At 45.3% G+C, this 24,190-nt stretch overlaps 2 long non-coding RNA genes across 2 annotated transcripts in view; both read left to right on the top strand.

The window, feature by feature from the left end:
• Positions 1–15,585, top strand: part of LOC106738104 (uncharacterized) — a 46,415-nt gene extending 30,830 nt beyond the window's left edge. The window contains exons 5-6 of the long non-coding RNA XR_009456342.1: positions 14,015–14,072; positions 14,673–15,585. This is a non-coding gene — a long non-coding RNA (uncharacterized LOC106738104). The remainder of the gene's footprint in view (positions 1–14,014; positions 14,073–14,672) is intronic.
• An 869-nt stretch (positions 15,586–16,454) lies between these two features.
• Positions 16,455–23,541, top strand: LOC132244640 (uncharacterized). The gene is made up of 3 exons (XR_009456322.1): positions 16,455–20,904; positions 21,646–21,768; positions 22,427–23,541. It is a non-coding gene; the product is annotated as an uncharacterized LOC132244640 (long non-coding RNA).
• Positions 23,542–24,190: the final 649 nt, after the last annotated feature.

Genomic DNA, 24,190 nt, shown 5'->3' with positions numbered 1-24,190 from the left:
TGATCTTTACTACTTTGAATAATTTTGTGTCATCGGCAAATTTGGACACCTTGGTACTTATTCATAAATGATCTGGAAAAGGGAGTATGTTAAACAGCACTGGTCCCAACATAGATCCCTGGTCAACCCTGTTGTTTACTTCTTTCCATCCTGAAAACTGACCATTTATACTTACTCTTTGCTCTTTATCTTGGAGCCAATTTCTAATCTGTGAGTGGAAGTTCCCTGTAACCCCATGACTACCTATTTTAGTTAGGACCCTTCAATGTGGGACCTCGTCAAAGGCTTTTTGGAAGTCCACATATACTATATCAGCTGAACTGCCCCGATCCATGTGCTTATTAATACCCTCAAGGAACTGTAGTAGTTTGGTGATGCATCATTTTCCTTTGACAAAGTCATATTAATTGATCTCCAGCAAATCATGTTCATCCATGTGCTGAACATTTTTTTTTTTATTATTATTATTTCTACCAAGTTTCCAGGAATTGGCCTCTAGTTCCCTGCGTCCCCTCTAGAGCTTTTTTTAAAATATGGGCATCCCTCCATTTCTCTGGTACCAAGGCTGCTTTTAGTGATAGGTTGCATAGTACAGGTAGGAGTTCAGCAATTTCTGATCTGAGGTCCTTCAGGACACTAGGGTGAATGCCATCAGGTCCTGGTGATTTGGTACTGTTTAGTTTATCAATCTGCTCTACAACCTCATCTATTGAAATCTCAATTTGCATCAGCTCCATTGATTAGTCCCTAGAGAGGAATAGACCTGGGGAGGGAATCACCCTAACATCTAACATAGTAAAGACAGATACAAAGAATGCATTTAGTTTCTTGGCAACGGCCCTGTCATTCTTTGGTGTCCCTTTTACACTCTGTACACCCAACAGTCCAACTGATTCCCTGGCAGGTCTTCAGTTTCTAATATGCTTAAAGAAATTTTTATTGTTACCTTTTGCATTACTAGCAAATTTCTCCTCAAATTCTCTCTTAGCTTGTTTTATTACAGTTCTACATTTGATTTGCAAGTGTTTATGCTCTTTTTTTTATTTTCCCCATTAGGATTTGATTTCCACTTTTTGAAAGAAGCTTTTTTTCTGCTTATTACCTCTGCAACTCTGCCTTTAAACCATGCTGGCTTTCTTTTGGTCTGCTTTCCTTTTTTTTTTCCATTTGCAGCATGCATTTGCTCTCGGCCTCTAATATGGTGTTCTTAAGCAGTTCCCATGCTGTTTGCATGTTCCTCACCTCTTTCGTGGCCCCTTTTAACTTCTGTCTAACCGGCTAAAGGTAAAAAATTACCTTTCCTCTTGTAGGTTTCAGGACCAACTGCTTCAGAAAGCAATCTTTTATAACACCAAGAAGTTGGGTCTCTGCATCCAGCCCTGATTAACCCAGTCTATTTGTGGATAGTTGAAGTTCCCCATTATTACTGTGTTTTCTGCTGTCACAGCCTCTCTCAGCTCCCTTCGCATTTCTAGCTCACAGCTGCTGTCCTTGTTTGGGGGTTGATATCATATCCCTAGACATGCTCTTTTTTTGAAACCCAGGATTTCTATCCCCAAAGATTCTATGGTACCTCCTTCTATGTCAGGGTGGGGTAAGGCTGCACCTGTCATAGCAAAGGCTTCTGCATGGGGGGACAATTTTGGTGCCCCCTCTAAGCTGGTGTCTGGGGCAGGTGCCCAGTTTGTCCCACCCTAGTTACACTACTGTCAGCAACCTTTTAGTGGCCATGGGCCAAAATAACCAAGGAGGTATACAGAGGTATATGGTCCTACTAGGGTGAATGCCTTACTGGTCTTGGTCTTGGCTACAGGGGAGGACCTGGTAGGGGAGCTGCAGATTCATGGTCACCTTGGGGACAGTGACCATCAATCAGTCAAATTCACCATATGGTGTAGGGTGGGTAAGATAACTAGTAAGGTGGAAGTGCTTGACTTTAGGAAGGCTAACTTCAGTGTGCTTAGGAGTCTAGTCAAAGATGCACTGCAGGATAGAAGTATTGGCAAGATGGGAGTCCAGGAAGGGTGGTCGTTTCTAAAGGATGAGATCCTTCGGGCGCAGAGGGAGACTATCCCAGTACAAGGGAAAAGGGGGAAAGGAGCCAAAAAACTTCCTTGGCTAAACAGGAAAATCCATGGAAGCCTAAGGGCAAAAAAGAAGGCATAGAGGCATTGGAAGCAGGGGGAAGCTACAAAGGAGGAGTATACCTACTTGGCTCACACTTGCAGGGAGGCAGTTAGAAAAGCCAAAGCAACTACAGAGCTGAGGCTGGCAACACCAATTAAAGATAACAAAAAGTCTCTTTAGGTATGTAGGGAATAAAAGGAAGGCACAGGGCAGCATAGGGCCCCTACTGAACAAGAAGGAGCAATTAGTGACAGACAGGGGGGACAAGGCTGAGCTATTCAATGAGTTTTTTTGTCTGAGTGAACCTGAACAGGGGTCAAGATAAGTCTCCTAATGGGTTCTTAGATGGGCATCAGAGGGACACCAGCCCACCAACTGTTGATGCTGAATTGGTGCAGAGTCACTTGGATGGACTGAATGTGTTTAAGTCAGCAGGCCTGGATGAGCTGCACCCGAGAGTACTGAAGGAATTGGCCGGTGTCTTAACAGAACCACTGGCACGGGTGTTTGAGTGCTCATGGCGCTTGGGTCAGGTCCTGGAGGACTGGACAAAGGCCATAGTGGTCCCTATTTTCAAGAAGGGGAGGAAGGAGGAGCTGAGTAACTATAGGCCAGTCAGTCTCACCTCCATCCTTGGAAAGGTCTTTGAAAAGATTATGAAGGATCATATTTGTGGGAGTCCAGCAGGAAAAATATTGCAGCAGGAAAACCAGCATAGAGGGTCACAAAATGCTTAGACGTAGGAGTAGAGGTGGATGTCGTTTTCTTGGATTTTAGCAAGGCCTTTGATATGGTGTCTCATCCCATTCTCATAAATAAATGACCAGGCTGTGACATAGATGTTTACACAGTCCAGTGGGTGGCAAAGTGGCTTAACGGTCGCACCCAGAGCGTGGTAGTAGATGGGTCGGTATCGACCTGGAAGGATGCGGGTAGTGGGGTCTTGCAGGGTTTGGTCCTTGGACCTGTACTCTTCAATATCTTCATCAGTGACTTGGATGTGGGTGTGAAGTGTAGTCTGTTCAAGTTTGCAGAGGGTACTAAATTGTGGGGTGAAGTGCACACTCCAGAGGGTAGGGAACAATTGCAGGCAGACCTGGACAGGTTAGAAAAGTGGGCAGTACACAATAGGATGCAGTACAACAAGGACAAGTGCAGAGTGCTGCATCTAGGATGCAAAAATATCCGGCACAACTACTGGCTGGGAAGTCACCCTCTCAGCAGCACAGAAGCAGAAAGGGATCTTGGAGTCATAGTAGACTCCAAGATGAACTTGAGTCATCAGTGACGAAATCATCAGCAAAGCTAACCACACTTTATCATGCATCAGCAGATGAATGACAAATAGAACCAAGGAGGTGATGCTTCCCCTGTATGCGGCATTGGTCAGACTGCAGTTGGAGTACTGCGTCTGGTTCTGGGCGCCATACTTCAAGAAGGATGTTGATAGACTCGAGAGGATCCAGAGGAGGGCCACTCATATGGTTAAGGGCTTACAGGACAAGCCCTGTGAGGAGAGACTGAGGGACCTGGACCTCTTCAGCCTCCACAAGAGAAGGCAGAGAGGTGATTTTGTGGCTGCCTACAAATTCATGAGGGGGACGCAGCAAGGGATCAGAGATGCTCTGTTCACCAGGGTGCCTCTTGAGGTCACAAACTAACAGAGAACAGATTTAGGATAGATATCAGGAAAACTTCTTCATGGTAAGGGCGGCCAGAATTTGAAATGGGCTTCCAAGGGAGATGGTGCTCTTCCCTACCTTGGGGATCTTTAAGAGAAGGCTGGATAGGCATCTGGCTGGAGTCATCTGACCCCAGCACTCTTTCCTGCCTAGGCAGGGGGTCGGACTCAATGATTTGTTGAGGTCCCTTCTGACCCTAGCGTCTATGAAACTATTAAAATAACGGAGCTCAGTGCAAAGGCAGGCTGCTATTATTGTCTCCCTTGCTGCTGAATCCCATCAATAGGCTTCTTACTCCCCTGGCAAGCTGGTTCCAGTCCATGGGCTGTAGGTAGCCAATCCCTGGTTTTGGAGGTTGAGTGTTGGCTAAAGACTCCAGAGATCCAGGTTCATTACCCTGTTCTGCCACAGACTTCTTGTGTGACCTTGGCCAGATCCTCTGAACAATTTAAACCTTAGTCCCTATGCCTAGGTTTCTCATCTATAAGTGGGTGCAATGATCCAACTTCATGGGTGTGTTTTGATGATAAATGTGATAAAGATTTTAATGCTACATCGATAGGAAACATAGATTCATAGATGTTAGGGTCGGAAGGGACCTCAATAGATCATCAAGTCCGACCCCCTGCATAAGCAGGAAAGAGTGCTGGGTCTAAATGACCCCAGCTAGATACTCGTCTAACCTCCTCTTGAAGACCCCCAGGGTAGGGGAGAGCACCACCTCCCTTGGGAGCCCGTTCCAGACCTTGGCCACTCGAACTGTGAAGAAGTTCTTCCTAATGTCCAGTCTAAATCTGCTCTCTGCTAGCTTGTGGCCATTGTTTCTTGTAACCCCCGGGGGCGCCTTGGTGAATAAATCCTCACCAATTCCCTTCTGTGCCCCCGTGATGAACTTATAGGCAGCCACAAGGTCACCTCTCAACCTTCTCTTGCGGAGGCTGAAAAGGTCCAGTTTCTCTAGTCTCTCCTCGTAGGGCTTGGTCTGCAGGCCCTTGACCATACGAGTTGCCCTTCGCTGTACCCTCTCCAGGTTATCCGCATCCTTCTTGAAGTGTGGCGCCCAGAATTGCACGCAGTACTCCAACTGCGGTCTGACCAACGCCCGATAGAGGGGAAGTATCACCTCCTTGGACCTATTCGTCATGCATCTGCTGATGCACGATAAAGTGCCATTGGCTTTTCTGATGGCTTCGTCACACTGCCGGCTCATGTTCAACTTGGAGTCCACTAGGACTCCAAGATCCCTTTCCACCTCCGTGCCACCCAGCAGGTCATTCCCTAGGCTGTAGGTGTGCTGGACATTTTTCCTCCCTAGGTGCAGCACTTTGCATTTCTCCTTGTTGAACTGCATCCTGTTGTTTTCTGCCCACTTGTCCAGCCTATCCAGGTCTGCCTGCAGCTGTTCCCTGCCCTCCGGCGTGTCCACTTCTCCCCATAGCTTTGTGTCATCTGCAAACTTGGACAGAGTACATTTCACTCCCACGTCCAAGTCGCTGATGAAGACATTAAAGAGTATCGGTCCAAGGACCGAACCCTGCGGGACCCCACTGCCCACACCCTTCCAGGTCGAGACCGACCCATCTACCACGACTCTTTGGGTGCGACCCTCTAGCCAATTCGCCACCCACCGAACTGTGCAGTCATCCACATCACAGCCTCTTAATTTGTTCACCAGTATGGGGTGGGATACTGTATCGAAGGCCTTCCTGAAGTCCAGGTATACGACATCCACCCCTCCTCCTGTGTCCAGGCATTTCGTAACCTGGTCATAGAAAGAGACTAGGTTGGTCAGGCACGATCTGCCCGCCACAAACCCATGCTGGTTTCCCCTCAGCATAATTTGCCCTGCCGGGCTCTCACAAATGTGAGCCTTGATAATTTTTTCAAATACTTTACCAAGGATGGAGGTGAGACTGACCAGCCTATAGTTGCCCGGGTCCTCCTTCCTCCCCTTTTTGAAAATGGGGACCACGTTAGCCCTTTTCCAGTCCTCCGGGACTTGGCCCGTGCGCCACGAGCATTCGAATATTCCCGCCAGTGGCTCTGCAATGACGTCGGCCAGTGCCTTCAGCACCCTCGGATGGAGCCCATCTGGGCCTGCCGACTTAAAGGCATCCAGTTCTTCCAACAATCTACATGTAAGTAGATAAGATAGATCAGGCTTTCTTGATTTGGTTTTTCTTATAGCAAAGGTTGTATCTATACTCTGTATAGCAAAGCAATGTGGAGATGATACCTAGGCCAGCTCCAGACCACCCAGTTTGGGTACTGGAAGTTGTCCAGATATCATAGCCCAAAGCTTACTATTGAAGAACAGAGTAAATTAGTCCATGCTGAGTTCCATACTACTATTGCTAGGCTGTTACAGGTATCTGAGCTGGCATGGGCATCCCTTTGCTGCACAATTCTGAAGATATATCCAGTGAAGGTAGATGTCTGGGAGCTGTGGGAAAAGCAAAGCAGCTGGTGGTGTGCTGTTTAGGATCTGATCAGCATCTGATGAAGTAAGCTTTAGTTCATGAAAGCTTGTGTTGAAGCGTGTATATGTGAACACTCCTGCTTTGGTTAGTTTGTAAGGTGCAGATCTACCCTGCCTTCCACTTGACTTCAGATTAACATGGCTAACTATGTCTGTCCACCAGCTGCCAGTCTTACGACCCATTAGTTAAAGCATATGCTCATCTGATAGGCTACTCCTGTGTCATACTCCTAGCAGGTCTGTGTTCTTCCTGCAAGCTATAGGTCCTATCTGTCCTCTCACAATGTACCTGTCCAGAAGTCTCTAGTATTTTGTATCTCAGGCCACTCTTCAGATCTGTAGGAAAATGGTCTGTTCTTCCGTTCATATCTAATACACAAGTTCCTTGCTTATTTGCCTTCAGTGTTGACTGTTGCTTGTGCTGCCCAGTGGGAGGTGTTTGCTTGGGTTACTCCGTAGAATGTAAAAGCAGAAAAACATCTGAGTGAAAAAGGGAAAGAAACCAGGTAGCAGGACTGATACACAGGCAATTATACTAAGCCAGATCAAGGCTCTTGATCTTGGAACGAGCAAGATCAAGATCTCTGTAGGGTAGGCAGATCTCTGTGCCTGTGTGGGCACATTAAAGCTAGCAAGTAGTTTGTGCAAAGGATTTGTGTAGGTTGTTTGTGCAGGATTGTGATCAAAGGCCTGACCTTTTGTTACTGGAACTACATTCAACACTCACTTTGTATGGATGTGACAACAGAGGATCATATACAGCATGCTATACCCTAGTTTAGGAAGACTAAACTATGGAGACTTGCACCCAAGCTCATGAGACTCTGCGTGGATATAAAGACCAACCCATGCCAATGTCTTTTGGCACAATTGTTTAGTGGGTCATGCTGACAAATCTCCTGATGTGTTATAGATTTTTAAAGCATAAGCTCTGGGAGGCTTAAATTTGGGTGTGAATCTTACACAATTGTTTAAAAAAAGGCAAATTTTCTACATGTTAGAGTGGCAAGGTTGTGTGGCTGATTCCTGCTGTTCTTTGTGTATGCAGGCACTGTTCATTATATATGGAAATGATTTGGAGCTTGTCTTTCTGCTTTTCTGTGTGTACCAGGTCTTAAATCTCCATCTAAAAATAGCTTGCAGGAGCTCAGACTATGGCGGTGTATTTATTCATTTATTTTAAGAGAAAACATCTGGATTAACAGTTCCCTGCTTTAAATAAATGAAAACTGAAGTAGTTTTAGCTAATTAGCAACTAGGATTTTTTTATAAGAAAATCCTTAAGGACATTTTAATAAAAGTATATTGATATAATGAGTTGCTAATCTCATGCTGGCCTACATGGAAGGGATAATTGCTACTAAAGCCACAGATAGACTTCTGTAGGAGATGGAGCTGTATCTCAGTGATAAAACAGACTGTGTTTTGGAAAGTATTTTTAAAAAGTAATTGTGCTTGCATCATATAGTTAGCCAATAGTACATTCTTTGATACAGTTATTTTAAGCAAATGAGATGAAGTCCGTTACATATGACTAATACTGGTTTTGAATTTCTTCAGTAGCTTAAACTGAGGAGTGTATACATTTTTATTTTTGAAATAGAGACATGACTGATACTAGTGTTGTCTGATATGGAGAGTGAATGATACTCATGTGGTAATGAGGTCAGATTTTTTTTCCATAGCTGTTCACTAGTATAACAAGGAAATTAATTATTATTCATCTGTCATGGGAAGATAATTTTTCTAGTTTTGCTTCATATTTATAGTGCAGTCTGATTGTGAACATTGAATTGATTAGTTATTCGTATGTCTCCTTCAAGAGATGAGATTCTATGGTTCTACATACTCGTAAAGAGCCTTTGTTCACTGTTTAAGCCCATGTCAAGAGAGCAGGAGAATGGAGAAAATGGTCCAGAGCTTCGTAGAAGCAAAGGTGTTTGATCAAATATATGGTCAGAATTTTATCAAATGCATCAGAACCATAGAGTAGTTTCAGCAAGCTGATGTGGAGCTAGAGGACTGAATAGGTTCCCTAGGAGAAGGAGTTAGCAGAGTGCTCCCCTTCTCTTTCCTGCCTTCATAAACACAGTAGCTTCATACCACTTTGTTGACAACATTTAAAGAAACAAGTGAAATTGCTCCACATGCCAAAAATGTGGTTTGTGTGCAAAAAGGCAACTGAACTGTAAATAGATTGGATTGCCTGACATACCCCATTTAGATAACCTCCTCCTCCTGGACCTTGTGAGGTCAACTGGGGAATTGTGATATTCTGGGACCTGAAAGGTGAGGTATCAAGATGTCGCATGTAGTCCTATTCTTTGGCTGTTCCTGCGAACACTAACTGTGTGAGGAGGAAGTGTCAGTGAACCTGCAAAACTTGCTGGATTTTTGAGGGAGCAATGTCAGACTGTTTATAAAGGAATTTCCTAAAGTAGCAAGTGTGGGGAGCCATATGAAAAGAGACTGTTAGGGCCCTGTTGCAGCTCACCACTCTGGTCTTATGATGCTATTACTAACAGTGTTGTAAGCAGTGGATCAGGATGGCAATTTAAATGTCATTTAAATCCAACATAGGATTTAGCTGAACAGTGTGCCTGCCTTCATTGAATAGGAAAGAAATATTTCTGTTTCCTCCTACATCAGGAAAAGAGTGAAAGTGAAGAGCATGTTTAAGAGATATATAGGTAAGTATTTTGTGACTGGCAGTAGTTAAATTTAAAATTATATTTTACAATAGTTTTCAAAAAAGACTTCAAGTTCTTGTCTCATGGAAGTGAACTGCCGTACCAATGCCCATACACATAATGGAGGGTACCTTAAAATGCAAATAAGGCATTTCTTATCCCCCTCCTCCCCAATAATGAGGTATTAAATGAGTTATTAAATAAGTGCAAAAAATCAGTTTAGACTTAAATAATAATTCCTGGCTTTCAAGATCTTATTGTCTAAGAAGACACAGCACATAGTTAAAACACAAGGGAGTGGGGAAAGGAGCGTGCTTAAGAAAAATAGGTTGTGTTTAGTACAGGCTAGCTATGTGGGAAAACAGAGCCAGGCAGTAGTAGTCATCAGAAGTAGCAGTTTGCTAAAAAAAAGAGACAGATATACTTGTCCTGGTCATGGCGCAGAGCATGTTTTCTCTTTTCAATGTTGCCAGCATGAAAAGGCGGGACCAACTTGGAACGGCTGTGGCGCACTGCACAGGGCTCCTGGAACAAGTCTTATCCCCACAGCTTCTGGCATAGGTGTGATCCAAGTACTTTTGCATTGAGGGGTGCTCATTTACGGGGCTGAATGAGAACCCCTCTAGAAAGCCTTTGAAACAGATGGTAAAGAGAATCAGGAAGTTCACAGCTGCAAGACACTACATTTTATAAATGTTTCACTAGTATGTAACTACTAGGACAATCCCTTTTCTGATGAAGTGTTCTGCTAACGTTCTCTTCAGAGTTCTTGCACATGGTTAACACACAGGTTTCTAAGTTTCTTACCATGAGTTTGAACAAATTGGGAGAAATTAAAACAAAATTATCTGAAATTATGTTTCTTCCTTACCACAAAATAAGGATCTTATTTCTGAAATATATTAGCATCTGTTAGTCCAGATTCTGCAAGCAATCCGACCTGTTACATTGGAACTATCTGCAAATCATGATGCTATGTTCTGTACAGGATTGACAATAAAGGTTTATGACAGATGTTAAGCAAAAACAGCGATTAACTATAGCAATTAATGGAATAATTGAGTGCAAGTTAGATCTGTATTGAGTGCAGCTGGAATTGTACAAACATCTGAGAACAGAATTTGGCCTTGAAGTAGTAATGAGGTACTCATTCCTCCAATTTTATATTCACATCAATCAGACTACATAGAAATTGAAGACAAGGCATATGAGACATTCATCAAGTATGTTGCAATTTAGGCTGGAGGTATGTACTTGCACAATAGCAAGCCTGATTTAGGACTAATGTTCCTTTGTATCCAAGAGCAGTTAGGGATATTTATTGATGCTGGAGATGATTGTTTTGGACTGAAGTGGTATCTGCAAGAAGGAGCTTACAGCAGTCTTAATCAAGCAGCATTTTTTTTTCATCACCCATTTTGGCTTTATAAAGAGACCTTTATAATATTTCTGAAGTATGCCTGGCATATCTGCTTAGCATTCCAATTGCTTCATGCACTGTCAGTGATCTGTTTTAGGTGTAGTGTATGATGGGGTTTATTTGGCATATTTTCAATTGTAGTTTACCTAGAGCACATCTTCAATACAAAATTTGAGCAACAATAGAATTTCACCATTCTCAACAGAAGGGGACAACATTGAGCTCACGACTCAAACTTGAACAATTTAAGCAGGACAAGAAAGATGGGTTTAAAAATAATTCTAGGTGGTTCTACAAACTGAAATTTCCAGTAGTTTCCCTAATTACAAGTCTTCAATCTTGCAACTAGATTAACTAGCATATAATTGACTTAACTGTTACAATAGTCATAGAATCATAGAAAATTAGGGTTGGAAGGGACCTAAAGAGGTCATCTAGTCCAACCCCCTGCTCAAAGCAGGACCATCCCCAACTAGATCATCCCAGCCAAAGTTTTGTCTAGCTGGGCATTGAAAACATCCAAGGATGGAGCTTTCACAACTTCTCTGGGTAAACTGTTACAGTGTTTTACTACCCTCCTAGGGAGAAAATTCTTCCTAATATCTAACCTAAACTTCCCTTGCTACAACTTGAGACCATTGATTTTTGTTCTGTTATCTGCCACCACTGAGAACAATTTAGCTCCATCCTCTTTCAAACACTTTAGGTAGTTGAAGGCTGCTATTAAATCCCCCCTCAGTCTTCTTTTCTCTAGACTAAATAAGCCCAGTTCTCACTGTCTTCCCTCATGAGTCATGTGCCCCAACCCCCAAACCATTTTTGTGGCCCTCCATTGCACTCTCTCCAATTTGTCCACATCCTTTCTGTAGTGGGGGGCCCAAAACTGAACACAGTACTCCAGATGTGGCCTCACCAGTGCTGAATAGAGGGGAATAATCACTTCCCTTGACCTGCTGGCAACACTCCTACCAATGCAGCCCAATATGCCATTAGCTTTCTCGGCAAAGAGAGCACACTGCGGGCTCATATGCAGCTTATTGTCTGCCACAACTCCCAGATCTTTTTCTGCAGAGCTGCTGCCCAGCCACTCAGCCCTCAGCCTGTAGTGATACATGGGATTGTATAAACTCCTATGACTCATTTTTATGATCCTCCCTATCAGTGTGGTCTTCTGAGGCTGTCATGTATGCTTTAACAAAGGCAGGAATCAGTCTTAGTGGTAGGGGAACAAGCCCATTGTAAGGCAAGACTCCTTCCTGCCAGTGCTTTCTTTATCAACTGTTTGTGCGAATTACTGATCTGCAGTAATTTTGTCACATGGTTGCAATATAGCTGAATACAGCCTTGTTTTTTATCCTGTTGTTTCTTTCTTATGTTTGCTTCCCTATTTAATGTGATTCTATTTTAAACTGTTAGTCACTGACACAACTTACAGAAACAGCTGTCTGAGAAAAAAAGTTTTCTTTTTGTTCTTTTATCTAAAGTGCAGGGTGGGTGATTGTGAGTAAGCTTATCCCACCTCTCTAGCTTGATGTGAATGGACCTCACTTGGAGACGGGGAACAACAAGTTTATTTCCATTTTTGCTCAACTTGAAGATCTGGCAGGTGAGCTGAATTCTACCCAAATCTATAATGACAGTTTCCTGTTTTCTAGGGATGAAGGGACATAACAACACTGCCTGTGGCACTTATGCCATATGCATTGCGAGTAGGCCTTTTTGACTGAAAATAAGGAGTATCAGATGGGAGCTATAGGCAGAGACACAGGAATCTTTCAGGGATAATGTTAGGAAAAGTTAAGCTTAGGTTGAGTTTTTAACAAAGAAGGAACCTGGGAAGAGAGTAAGTCTGGTATATGAAAGTAACCTCGTGATGAAAGTAACTTGCTAACAGATGCAGAGAGCAGAGGAGGATTTGGGGTAAGTTTATGGAGGTTTTTTTAGATAGACTAGGAATTTGAAGTAATACACAACAGAAATATGGTATACATGTCACTGGCTGCAGCTTCTGTCCATGGGCCTAATTTCTAGAGCGCTTGCAGCTCTTGGAGCTGTGGGTCCTCTTGTGACTTGAGAAACGGGGACTCTTTGGTTCAGAATCCAAACATTGTGGCTCTTCTCCATGCTATGGCTGTGAATTTTCTAGGCAGAATTACTTTGACCGGCTTGCTTTGCAGTAGTGCCTGTCTTCAGGGAACAGACAATGGCGCAGGTGTTCTCCAGAGCCTCTCTGCTTTTGATTGTCCAACCAAGTTTTGTGACTTGCAAGTACACTGTGTCATCAAATCAAAATTGTATGATTATGTATGGAGGTGTGAGAGCACCCTGTTAGTCACAGTGAGCGAAATACAGCCTCTCTGTCATCTGGTACGTCCTTGAAAATTGCTTTGTAAATAAAAGCTAGTTTAAAAAGACTGACGCATGCAGTGGCTTGCAAAGGAAATTGCCCTTAAAGTCATATGTAATATTTCCAGGCTGACCTATAATTGTTCCTTTGTGTTCCTGTCTCCACAGTCTAGTCTGGAGGAGGGGCAATATCATTTGTCTGAAACTCTTGTAAAGTGTTTTCATATTTTACCGAAGTGCTGCATGAGCAGCTCGTATGACTTACTGATTGACTGCAAGATGTCGTCTTTAGGAAGTGCAACAGTCATGCAGTAGAGAAGCTAACACAACAGTTATGGGCAGTTTCCCCCACCCTCTTCCCCACCTACTTTTCATTGTGCGAAAAACATGTCAGTAATGGTGAAATATTGCTTGTCATCAAGATGGTTCTATGCACATTAGTAAGTGTTGTGAGAAGCTAACTTTGCTTAGGCTGTGAATCAGGTTCTTGGTCACAGGCGCTCATAATCTCCTCTTTGCCATGGAGCCCTCAGCCAGCCGCTGACCCCCATAAAGTGCTTCAATGCCATTAGAGGATGAGCTAGTTCAGCATGTTCCCTCTCTCATTCTCTCATGAGGGGACCATGAGCTGTGGGGTGGGGAAGTTAAGAGAAGACAGTGGTGCAGCAAACACTGTTACTGAAAGATCACCTGTAGGTTCTAGTTCTTCTCATTGGCTCAGATGGAAGGTTTGGTTTTCACACAAATATCTTATCCTTGCAGGCGGGACTGAAGACAAACCCAGGATGTGGGTAATTTACAGGCTAAAACGGCAGTAGTAGCAAAAGCAGAGTTATGATGTGAGGGTGTTAGTCCAAGGAAGGTTGTCTAAAGCTAGCTTTCATAGGTTAACTTTTCTGTGTCAACCTCCTCCCTCTGTCCACTAAGCAGGGAAATTATGTGTGGGTTCTTTGACTGATTCTAGTGTACATCATATTTTACTGCCTAATCCTTGCCCCATACATTTTATTTGTTTAGATTACCTACTTATCTACTAATTATTTAAGATTTCATTTGTACTTCATTATGACTGCGTCAGGGCTTGGATTACATTTCTTCAAACATGTTTACTGTAAAATCAGTTTATACTCTGGCCAAGAAGTTGGCTAAATACCAACCACCATAAGATAAGAAACATCTTTTCCATCTCAAATATATGATTACTGTTACATCTAGGTTTCTGCAACTTAACGCGTATCTGTTCCCATTTTTGGTTAAATCTTATTTTAAGGTCTGCAGAATCTGGGGATTTTTCCTGATGCAGACAGAGATTTTCAGATGAACCTGTGGTAAGTGTAACTGTAAAAAATTGTAGCCACATGAAAGGTGTATTACATATTAATACCTAAAAAAATATCCATATCCAGAACATAAATTTGTCAAACCTTGTATTACAGAAGGAGTAGCATTTATTTCAAGTACCTGGATTTGGATATACCAGTATGTGTTGGTATTAGAAGCTTCTATGAATTGAATAATCAAGCAACTATATATTCAGGCAACTGATGTATTTATAAGTGAGGTGAGGCATAGAAGCCTCAGCCAGAACAGAGAGGAGGAAGAATGAGCACTTTAGAGTGTGGTTTATTTTCTTAAAGGGCTACACACTAACAAATACATTCCAAACTAGTTATATTCCTTGGTGCCATACATGTATTGTAATTTATTGGAGGTGGGGCTAGTAGAGACCTAATCATTAGGTTACCAATTTCCATTATAAAAGTTTCTGGCACAATTTTCTGACACAGTTCTGATCCCTTCATTGTTTAAACTAGGCATTTGAAATTCAGCAGGAAGAAAGTTCTGAGGCCATAGAAGTTCCTCTTTGCCCCATTTATCTGAGAGAGAATCTGTTTGAAAACTTCACTTTTTTCTTTTTGTTTTTTCAGCATGCCAGAATTGCAGCTGAACACAAATATTGTAAGGCTGCATCCATGTTGCTACTAGTGCAGTACAGACAGGGATCCATGGAAGCAGACAGCCTGCTGCGGGAACAGGCTTCATAACCTGGGCCATGGTCCCTCCAACCACTTTCCTAGACCCAACAGCACCAGTGACCCATATCCCCATTTGGCTTTCTGGGAAATAGGAGGGAAGGCTGAGACAACTTCTTGCTACAAGAATTTCCTTAAGGTTTGGATGTGTAACACACTTACACTAGTGTAATCTGCCTCTGCCCCAGTGCAAAAAAGTACCACAGGGTATATAGCAGTGGGGGCCAAATATTTTGGCAGGTGCCATAATTTAACCCTGCACCCTCCCCGAGTACCACCTGATCCTTTTCTCTACCTGATCTGCTGTTCTGCTTTCTGCTTCCTTCCCTGTGCTCCCTGCCCTAGCTGCTGCTGCTTTCTTTGCTTCTTTCCCTGTGCTGTCTGCCCCATCTATTGCTCTGCTTTTCTGCTCCCTGATCTATCTGCTATTGGGTTGCTTGTGTTTACTCAAGGCAAACAAGCTATTACCAACTCCTCTGCCACCTAGTGGTGAGCCTGCATAATAGTGCTTGTTAAACTACCCTGGGAGAGCTGGTTGTCTGTCTGCTCCAATCCCAGTGTACTTTGGTATATAAAGCAATGGAAGTTAAACAGGTATAAATGTGTCATGTGTCCAGGTTCTTGTATCCAGTAGGCAGACCCTTCTTTGGGAAACTGCTTCCCCCTGCTGCAGTTGATGTAATTATTAGGGCTGTACAAAACAGCGCCATTTCGTTTCAACTTCCATTTCGCCATTTCGATGGGACAGTGTTTCATTTCAAGTTTCGTTTAAAAAGCACAGTTCCATTTCATTTCATCGAAACTGTTTCACTGTTTCGATGCTGTTTCACCCATAGGCTATAATGGGGAAGCACAAACTGCCTATAACTTTGTCATTTCTTGCCTGATTTGGATGAAACTTGTAAGAATGGTAGCCCCTTCTAAGGCCATGAAGCCTGCCACATTTCAAGGAGATAGGAGCAGAGATTTCCAGGAAACTATACCTCAGGCTGCTGACAAGTAAAACTCATGACATGGGTGACACTGCGTGTGTTAAGGTGCACCCTCACTGGCGCTGGGGCCTCTACACAACACGGTAGTGTACCCCAATGAAGTCTCCTACAGCCTCAGCCTGGTCCACCACTTTAAATGACAACAGGTAAAATATTAACTAGGTGAGCAGTAGCACAGTAGCATCAGCAGCATCTCAGGCAGCCAAACTGTGACAGAAACTTTCTTTCCTCTCCTGCAGGAACTTCTTCTCTAGCAGCTGCCAGAGAACTCTCCCTGCCAGCCCCAGACCTGGGGCTTAGATGTGCCCAGGGCCCTGCGTTCTTCTGGTTAGATGCTAGGGGTGTTAGTCTAAGGACATGGCACAGACAGACAGGGTCCTTTGGTTCAATCTAATCTGGTATGTTTTAGCAGACCAACTGAATAGTTACAGAAATATGTCTTAGCAAGCTTTTGGGTTGAAAAACCCTTTGTCAGGCTGAGGAAGCACCTGCAGTTGGTCTGTGTATGTGCTGTTCCTAGATGGAAGGAACAGTAAAGAAGCCAGAGGCTGGCATGCAATGCAGGCAAGAAAGCCAGTCAGTGAAAATGGAAATGGAGGTGTCAGGGGGTGAGGGACAGGCTGGGGTGGAGGGGAGGGGGATGTAGCAGCACAGGTAAAAGTGGAGAGGTACCTGGGGAGTTGGATGTCCAGCAGGTTGTAGTGTGTCAGAATTCCACTGTCTATATTGAGTCCATGACTTTCTGTACCTAGGAGGTTGATGAAGTGCAGTTTATAGGCTTGTCTGTGAAAAGTCTCTGCACATGTTCAGTTTGAGAGTCCAATATTGAAGCATTCTTCACTGCAGATTTCTACCATTGCCTGGGATCTCTGGATGGAAAGTCCATCTAAGAGCTGAGGATTATCATAACTTCTGTCTACAGCAGTGGCAATATGCAGGGGGTGCACGGGGGTGACCCCCTGAGGGTGCTGGTGCACCCCTGACAGGCAGCAGTCCGCACTTAGGTGACGGGCAGGTGGGAGCACTGGTGCCCCGCCCTGTGAGTGCCAGCTGGGGAGTGGGGGCACAAGGTGGAGCCCTGCTGGCACTTCCCTCTGCCATGGCTTCTTGAGAAGAAGCCTAATGAAGAAGAATTTTTCATGGAAGAGCTGGAATCGCAGAAGAGAAGGAACAATCCCTCAGCGAGAAACAACATAGCAGCAGCAGCTCCTCTCTTTTCCTTGTCAGAGGAAGATGACAGCAGTTTCCCACCCTACATTGAAATGCCTCAGTTTCCAAAGAGAGACCCAAACTGCTAAGTTTCTGGCATGAGTCAGAAAGGGTTGGAGTCTAGCTCTGAATCAAGAGTCTCCCATCTGGATGGAGGGTCTGTGCCCAACCTTACAGGGTGCGGGTTCTCTCATTTTGTCTGGAGGGAGACTAAGGAGGACACCTTGGGGTTCCAAGACAGCGAGAAAACCTCCCTTTCAGACAGCTCCTCCTTGGAAGACTCTAGATATCCAACAGAAGGATACGAGCAGTGTAATGTGGACGTGGACAGTGCCAACAAGAGGCCTTCCTTCAGGTGACTGTGCTGACAGATGGTCTTCATTTTTTACCCTTCCTTTGAGGACCCACATCTCTCCACAAGGGGCCACCTTTACCCTGACCTGGAGAGGCTTCCCTTCCCTGAGCACATAGCTTGCTTGAAAGTACAAGTCTCTGAAGACTCCAGTGAGCTCCCTCCCCAGGACATTGGCCTTCAGACTTTACAGTTCTCAGAGGACAAGGACATTTGAAGTGACTGTGACAATGAGACAGACTTTCTGGCCACACAGTCAGCAGGAGGAACACTGCCTCCAGCCACGATGCTAAGAGAGACTTTTGAAGCTGGGACATGGGGAATGCATGGGACAGTGGAGGAAAAGAACTACCAAAAGCTTAAATTCCTGGGCTATCAGCAGGTGCATTGTATGTCAAGAAACTGATGGCATCATGGGGAGGAATGAAAGGACAAGCATTTGTCAGCCTGTGCCTTTTTGTGCATCACTACCCAGACAGGCAGGTGATGTCCATTTCTGAAGTTCAAGCCAGAAGCATGCAATAATCAAGGGAAACTCCTGCACATGTTGTATGCCTGACCTGCCACTAGCAGGCACTATTTTAGAAGACTGATGTTTGTGCTCGGCACCCTGTAAGATACCTCACAACCAGCCTTAATAGCATGGCAAACTTTGGCATAACTTCCCTCATATGGAATTGAGACGTAGCACACCTAAGATCACAGACCTTGCTGTTGCTAAGTTCAGAAAAAAGTGCTCATGCAGATAGCCCTGTGCAGAGGGGGTATCAGCCTCTCACTGTGTTTTGAAGGAAACAAAGAGCCTGATTAAGCCAGATGCTGTATTTGCGTAAAAAATATAACAGCTCAACCATCTTGTACAATTCCTCCAATCACTTATTTATTTTACTTGTCCTGCATGTCCTCCAGTGCATGCAGGCACATGCTGCACTTAATCACACCTATTCATTTAGCAGTACATGCAACCAGTCTAGAATTATCGGGAAAAGCTCCCTCCCCCTCCATGAATTACAAGCATCTCAGGAAAAACAAGAGCAAACTCTCTGCAGTGAGAGTTTGACACATCAGAGTGCTCTGAAAAGGGACTCAAGAGGTCTCGGTTCAGTTCCCTGCACCAATACGTCTTCTAGACCTGCCACTTGCTCTCTCTTTGCCTTGCTATACTCATCTGTTAATTGAGAACAGTGATCATAGTCAGTCTGACAGGGGTTGTGTATGAATTTAATAACTAATGTTTAGGGGATGTGGCAGCGACATGGGAGGGAAACAAGAGTGCCTTTATATACATATTTTTCTACCTCATGAGACATTTGTGTGAGGTTCCCACTGGACCAAGTTTTAAAGTCCTGAATCATCGAATTCTCGAGTAGATTTCATGGCAGCCGTCCACCCTGCACCCACTGCTGAGGGCACTGGAGGGAGGGGGCGGGTGGAGCCGCCATGTAGACAGGCCCAGGATCTATGTGGGCAGGGTGCATTTGGCGGGCTGGATGGACAAGATGGTTGCAATCCAGTCCTGTAACATCTGGCAGCTACAACAAGCCCTTTTGGACGACAAGATGCAAAAACAAAGGAGGCCAAGAATTAGCAAGTGAGAGGAAGCTTCTGGTTCCTACCTGTTTTTATTTCTTATAAATTCAACCATGGACAGATTTAAATACTCAATCAGTGTTGGAAGGTACAGCACACCTGGAGAAGACAGGAAACTCCAAGGTGATCTGGGGGACTAAGCTATTCTACAGCAAAACAAATTTAGCCTCCTCTGGGGATACTTATATCTGGAGCCTTATGCAGCCCTGTGAAAGCTTACATCAGGGGTCAGCAACATTTTTGGGCAGAGTGCCAAAAACACCCACAACTTCAACTTGTAAGATGTTGGTGTGCTGGGGCAGATGATGGGGGAGCCACGAGGGGCACAATCCTTGCTGTTGCCATGTAGCTCCGGCCCCTTCCCTGCTGTCCATCCAGAGGCATGTATGCCAAGCAAAATGCTTTTGAGTGCCACACTTGGGCACTGGTGCCAGGGGTTGCCTACCCCTGGCTTACATAATGCACAGCCCCATATTGGTCAGCAGCCACCTATGAGGTAGGACATGATCACCTAGTTGTCAGAGCGGTGCTTACATCACAAGGACTGTTGGCTCATCTCTTTCCTGGGGTCCTGAACCTGGTGGCTTGAGTGACTCTGGACACCTTCGCGATAGGAGCTGCTCAGCATGTGAGAGAAGGAAAGCTTGTTTAAGCCAACTTTGAACAATGGAAGTCATCGACCTGAAACTACCCAGCAGAGGTAAGATCCCCATGATGTTCTCCATGCCTAATCTCTAGTCCCACACCCATTCTTGGAAGCGCAAGGAATAGGTGGATTAGCTAACATCAGCTTTTCTAGAGCCAGATTTTCAGTTGTGCAAACTAGTGTTAATTGGTGGCCTGGACTATAGCTTGGGTGATTGATACCACATCAGGATCAAGCCTTCAGCCTCTGAACACTGACATGCCTCCAATCATCTGAGACTGTGTTAGATGTTCTAGGAAAGGCCTCCTTCCATCCCCGAGATATTTCTGACCCTGTCCTCCTTGCAGCCAGGTGGGTGGTGTGAGGTGTCTCTGTAGACATTACCTAAGCTTAAGCACTAGGGCGGCCTATACACGTGCTAGTTTGCGTTCTAATTGGAACATGTTGGAGCAGGCTCAGTTAATCGAGTCTGCTCCACATTCTAATTAAAACGCTGCAGCATTGCTTCACTGTCTTCTGTATTAAGCCCCCCTCCCACCTCCCGCCACATTTTAAAATGGCTGTGGGGGTGCTTTAACTAAAGCTCATTGAATATGCTTTAGTTGAAGTGCTCCAGTGACCATTTTAAAATATGGGATGCTTAATACATGTGAAGGTAAGTCATTTTATTAGAGAGGCTGTTGGGGAACCACTCTAATTTAAACAGTCCCTCCCCATCCCCTTCCCACCCCTTTCCTTTATTTTCCTGAAAACAAATGTCACAGTAATCTCCCCTTTCAACTGGCTGGGCCATTTTGCAAGCAAATCTTCTAGCATGACAGAGCAGGAGAAAAGGGAAGATGCATCTTCTCCCTGACCAAGTCCACTCTTGCCTCTTTAGCTGGTACAGCTGTGGCCATTGTGCATGGAACTGATGATTATAGATTTTTAGCTTCTGATGCTGGCCGACACCAAAGCATCATCTCCATCCTACTGACCAAGATGAGCTTTTTGGCAGAACTAAATTACATTAAGGAAAGTGCCTTTTTAGCACTACCAGCTGCCTCAGAAGGGTGGCCTAGAGAGCTCTCCTGTTGTTGCTGTGCTAGGAAACCTTTCCTTTATAGCCAGGCCACAGGATTTGGCTTCAGCAGAGCTGCTGTAGGTGGTGATGAATGAGACCACTGGGAATCAACAGAATCCTTTTCCTCCACTTCAGGTTTTTCTACCAGTGATGCCTCTGCAGGGAGATGCCTGATGGATCAAGCTCAGGGCAGTCTTGGCCCAGGGTTTGGCCAGGCAGATGTAGAGCCTGACATTACTGTGAGCCTTCTGTTGGAGAGACTTCAACAGGAGGAGGTAGGGTGATGACTATCACACGGCTGCTCTAAGCATTTCCTTCCAAGGCTGTGTAGGGAGGGACCCCAATTAAAACTGGTCTTTGCCCATCTGCTGTATCTTTTCCATTCCTCCTTTCCTATTAAAGGTCACAAAACAACATGTCCTTGTTATACTGTGATGTCACTATGATATCAGGGCATGCTAACATGGGCATCATCTCCCCCTCCCCAGTAGATGATAGATATGGTATAAGCCACATTCAGACAAGCCTATGGATAATGCTGTGAGCCTCTTTAGTGTCTTCCTTCAAGTATCTCACAGCACTAAGATATGAAATATCAAATTTAGCAAACTCCTGCTAAATTTGCTGCTCAGGATCACCTGGCAGCTCCTTGTTACTTCCCAAGTGTCCCCCTCTGTGAAGAAATGTAAGTCACTCCCACCTCCCCTGTGCACTGGGCTGACAGTGCCTGTGATGCATCTGACTGTTTTTCTGATAGTATTTCTGTGTCTCCCACCATTCTGTTACATTCCCTCACAGCGCCTGACACTCCTCCCTTGTTAGTACCAGCTGTAAATATCTGCAGGAGAGGACAAACCCAAGACAGCCTGGGTTGTGTTCCTGTCCAGGAAGCAAGTTCCCCCTTAGAGTGGCTGTAGAACAATCCCTGGGTAGCTGATGTCCAACATCATAGTCCTGGATGGTCTGGCACTGGTCCCAAAAGAAACCCATTGTTCTCTTTCTTGGTGTGTTCTCAGGAGACAAGAGAAACCATTTACTCCAGCCTGGAGAAGGACTTGCAGGGGGATACAAAGAGCCTGGATAGGAGCCTTGTCAGGAGGATCATCCACTTGGCTTCCAAAGACATGAGGGAGACCCAAGTGAGTGAGCTCTGCCCAGTTTCTCCTCAAAAGACCTTAGTCTATGCCTAGTTTGTTTGCTCCAATGTAGCTTGAGCCTATGGTGCATCTCCTGCATGGACCCTGGTTAGAGGCTGCAGGCTTGCACAAAGACCAGTCTCCTCCAGATGTTTCTGGAGAGCACAGACACGATCCAGCCCACTGTTGAGCTCCTCTGAAACATGGGGCAGCTCCTCTGCTGAGAGAGACTAGAGTATGTAGGTACTTTGCTGGGGACAGCATTGTCCAAGAAGTTTCCTGGTCCATGCTGAAGTTGTGTCCTACAGCCCAGGTGAATTCTGCAGTTGGCCAGCCAACCAGAGACAAAATATTGTTCAGCCAAGTGTTTCAGTTAACATTTATGAGTGAGGGATCTCGTGCAAGGAATTATTAGGGGGACTTAGTGAATTCAGGAACAGCTACTACAGTCTGTGGCTGGTAGGTGGTGGGAGAGACAGTTTGCTTGGAGCCAAGGATGAAATGGACTTAAGGGAGCGGGCAGACACTGGGCCACTGGAGAAGCTGAGGCTAGTGCATCATTATTCTTCCCTTTAAGAGGAGGCAACTTTATCCCCCGCCTGACTTACCGCTGTATAAACTGTGCATTGGGCATCTACTCCAGTTTTCTTTTTTGTTCTAGTAAGAAAATGATGAACTGCAGTTGGCCGCAGGAAAAACCCTCATGGCACTTCCTGGCACCTTTTACAATTGGGTGATGTACGAGCTGCAGAATCACGTGGGCATCATGGAGCTACCTCCAGTTTTCTTCTTGATTACACTGGGTGACCTGGCTTCAGCCTATGGTACAGCATTGGCTCCCTTGCTTCCGGGCTTTGATCAGGGATTGTGGAGGGAAGGGATAAATACCACTCTGTCCAATGGGACTGTCACAACCCAAAGTTGTGGTTTTTGTTTGTGTGTGCTTCGGCAACGTTAAATTATGTTCCCACCTAAATTACAGTTTCTTTGCATGGTGGAGTTCTCTGCTGTGGAGGGGAGCTCCGGGTGCAAAAGGCTTTCCCGCCGTTTTGTAGCTTCTTTGCAGGGTGCATTTCTTTGCTGCATACTAGTGATGCACGTTGCAAAGGAGTTCCCGCCATTTGTATTTAGATTCGCGCCACATTATTGGCCGGTTCTAAATGTAGGCACACGTGGCGGCTAGCTATTGGCTTGCTAGCCGTACAAAAGGCTTGGGTAACTTCCGCCCAAGCCGGAGAGAGAGGAAAACTGGAGAGATACAGAACTCGCCAGGAGAAGGAGACTTCGTGCTGTGTGAAGATCTCTAAGTGATGTGGACCCTTGCGGACCCAACGCGCCTCTCTTAAGCAGGCAATAGAGGCTTAATAACCGAACCCACAGAGCTTTAACAACTCCGGAGGGGGGAACAAAAGAACGAACCGCCTCTAGCCTCTCCCCGTCACCGAGCGCAATCCAAGACGTATCCCTTTCCTGTAAACTGAATTTTCGAACCCACGGAGTCTTAACAACTCCGGGGGACCAGGGAACCAAACCCAATTTTTGAACCCACGGAGTCTTAACAACTCCGGGGGACCAGGGAACCGAACCCAATTTCCGAACCCACGGAGCTTAAACAACTCCGGGGCCTGGGAACCGAACCGAACCCATGGAGCTTCGACAACTCCGTGGGAAAGAATTTGTCGTGGTCCTCCAACGAGGATTTAAGCGGAGCTGCACCTGGAAAGCTGTCCAGCCTACACCACTACCATCTTTGGGTGTAAGTAAATAATCTTTTAATCAACCACGACGCGTTTGTGACTAATTCTAGCTCGCCACCGGTTTTCTCCGACCCCACGTGCCCGGGCTGCTGGCCACAGCCCGCGTGCGCAAAGACAGGCCGCGGATTGCCCCCCCGACTCGCACTTGGCGGCGGGATCAGGGCCCGGCCTGCACAGGGACCATCACAACTGAGCTGGATTTGGGGCCTGAAGAGTCTGGCCTCTGGGTCTAAGGTGCCAGAACTAACTTCTGTATCATAGAATCATAGAAGTAGCGTGGAAGGGACCTTGTAGATCTTCAAGTCTGACCCCCTGCCTGGGCAGGAGGAAAACTGGGCTCAAATGACCCCAGTCAGGTAGGCATTGAGCTGCTTCTTAAAGACCCCCAGGGTAGGAGCCAGCACTACTTCCCTTGGAAGTTGGTTCCAGATCCTAGCTGCCCTAACTGTGAAGTAGTTCCTACGGATGTCTAATCTAAACCTACTCTCCAACAACTTGTGGCCGTTATTCCTTGTTATCCCGGGGGGTGCTAGGGGAAACAAGGTCTCCCCCAAACCCCTCTCGTCCCCCCCTAGTGAGTTTGTAGACGGTCACAAGGTCCCCCCTCAGTCTTGTCTTGTGAAGGCCGAACAGGTTCAGGTCCCATAGTCTCTCATTGTAGGGTCTGC

Source organism: Alligator mississippiensis, chromosome 13 (assembly GCF_030867095.1).
Source record: "Alligator mississippiensis isolate rAllMis1 chromosome 13, rAllMis1, whole genome shotgun sequence".
Classification (NCBI taxonomy): domain Eukaryota; kingdom Metazoa; phylum Chordata; order Crocodylia; family Alligatoridae; genus Alligator; species Alligator mississippiensis.
The sequence above is the reverse complement of the archived record's forward strand: the minus strand, read 5'-3'. Positions and strand labels throughout refer to the sequence as shown.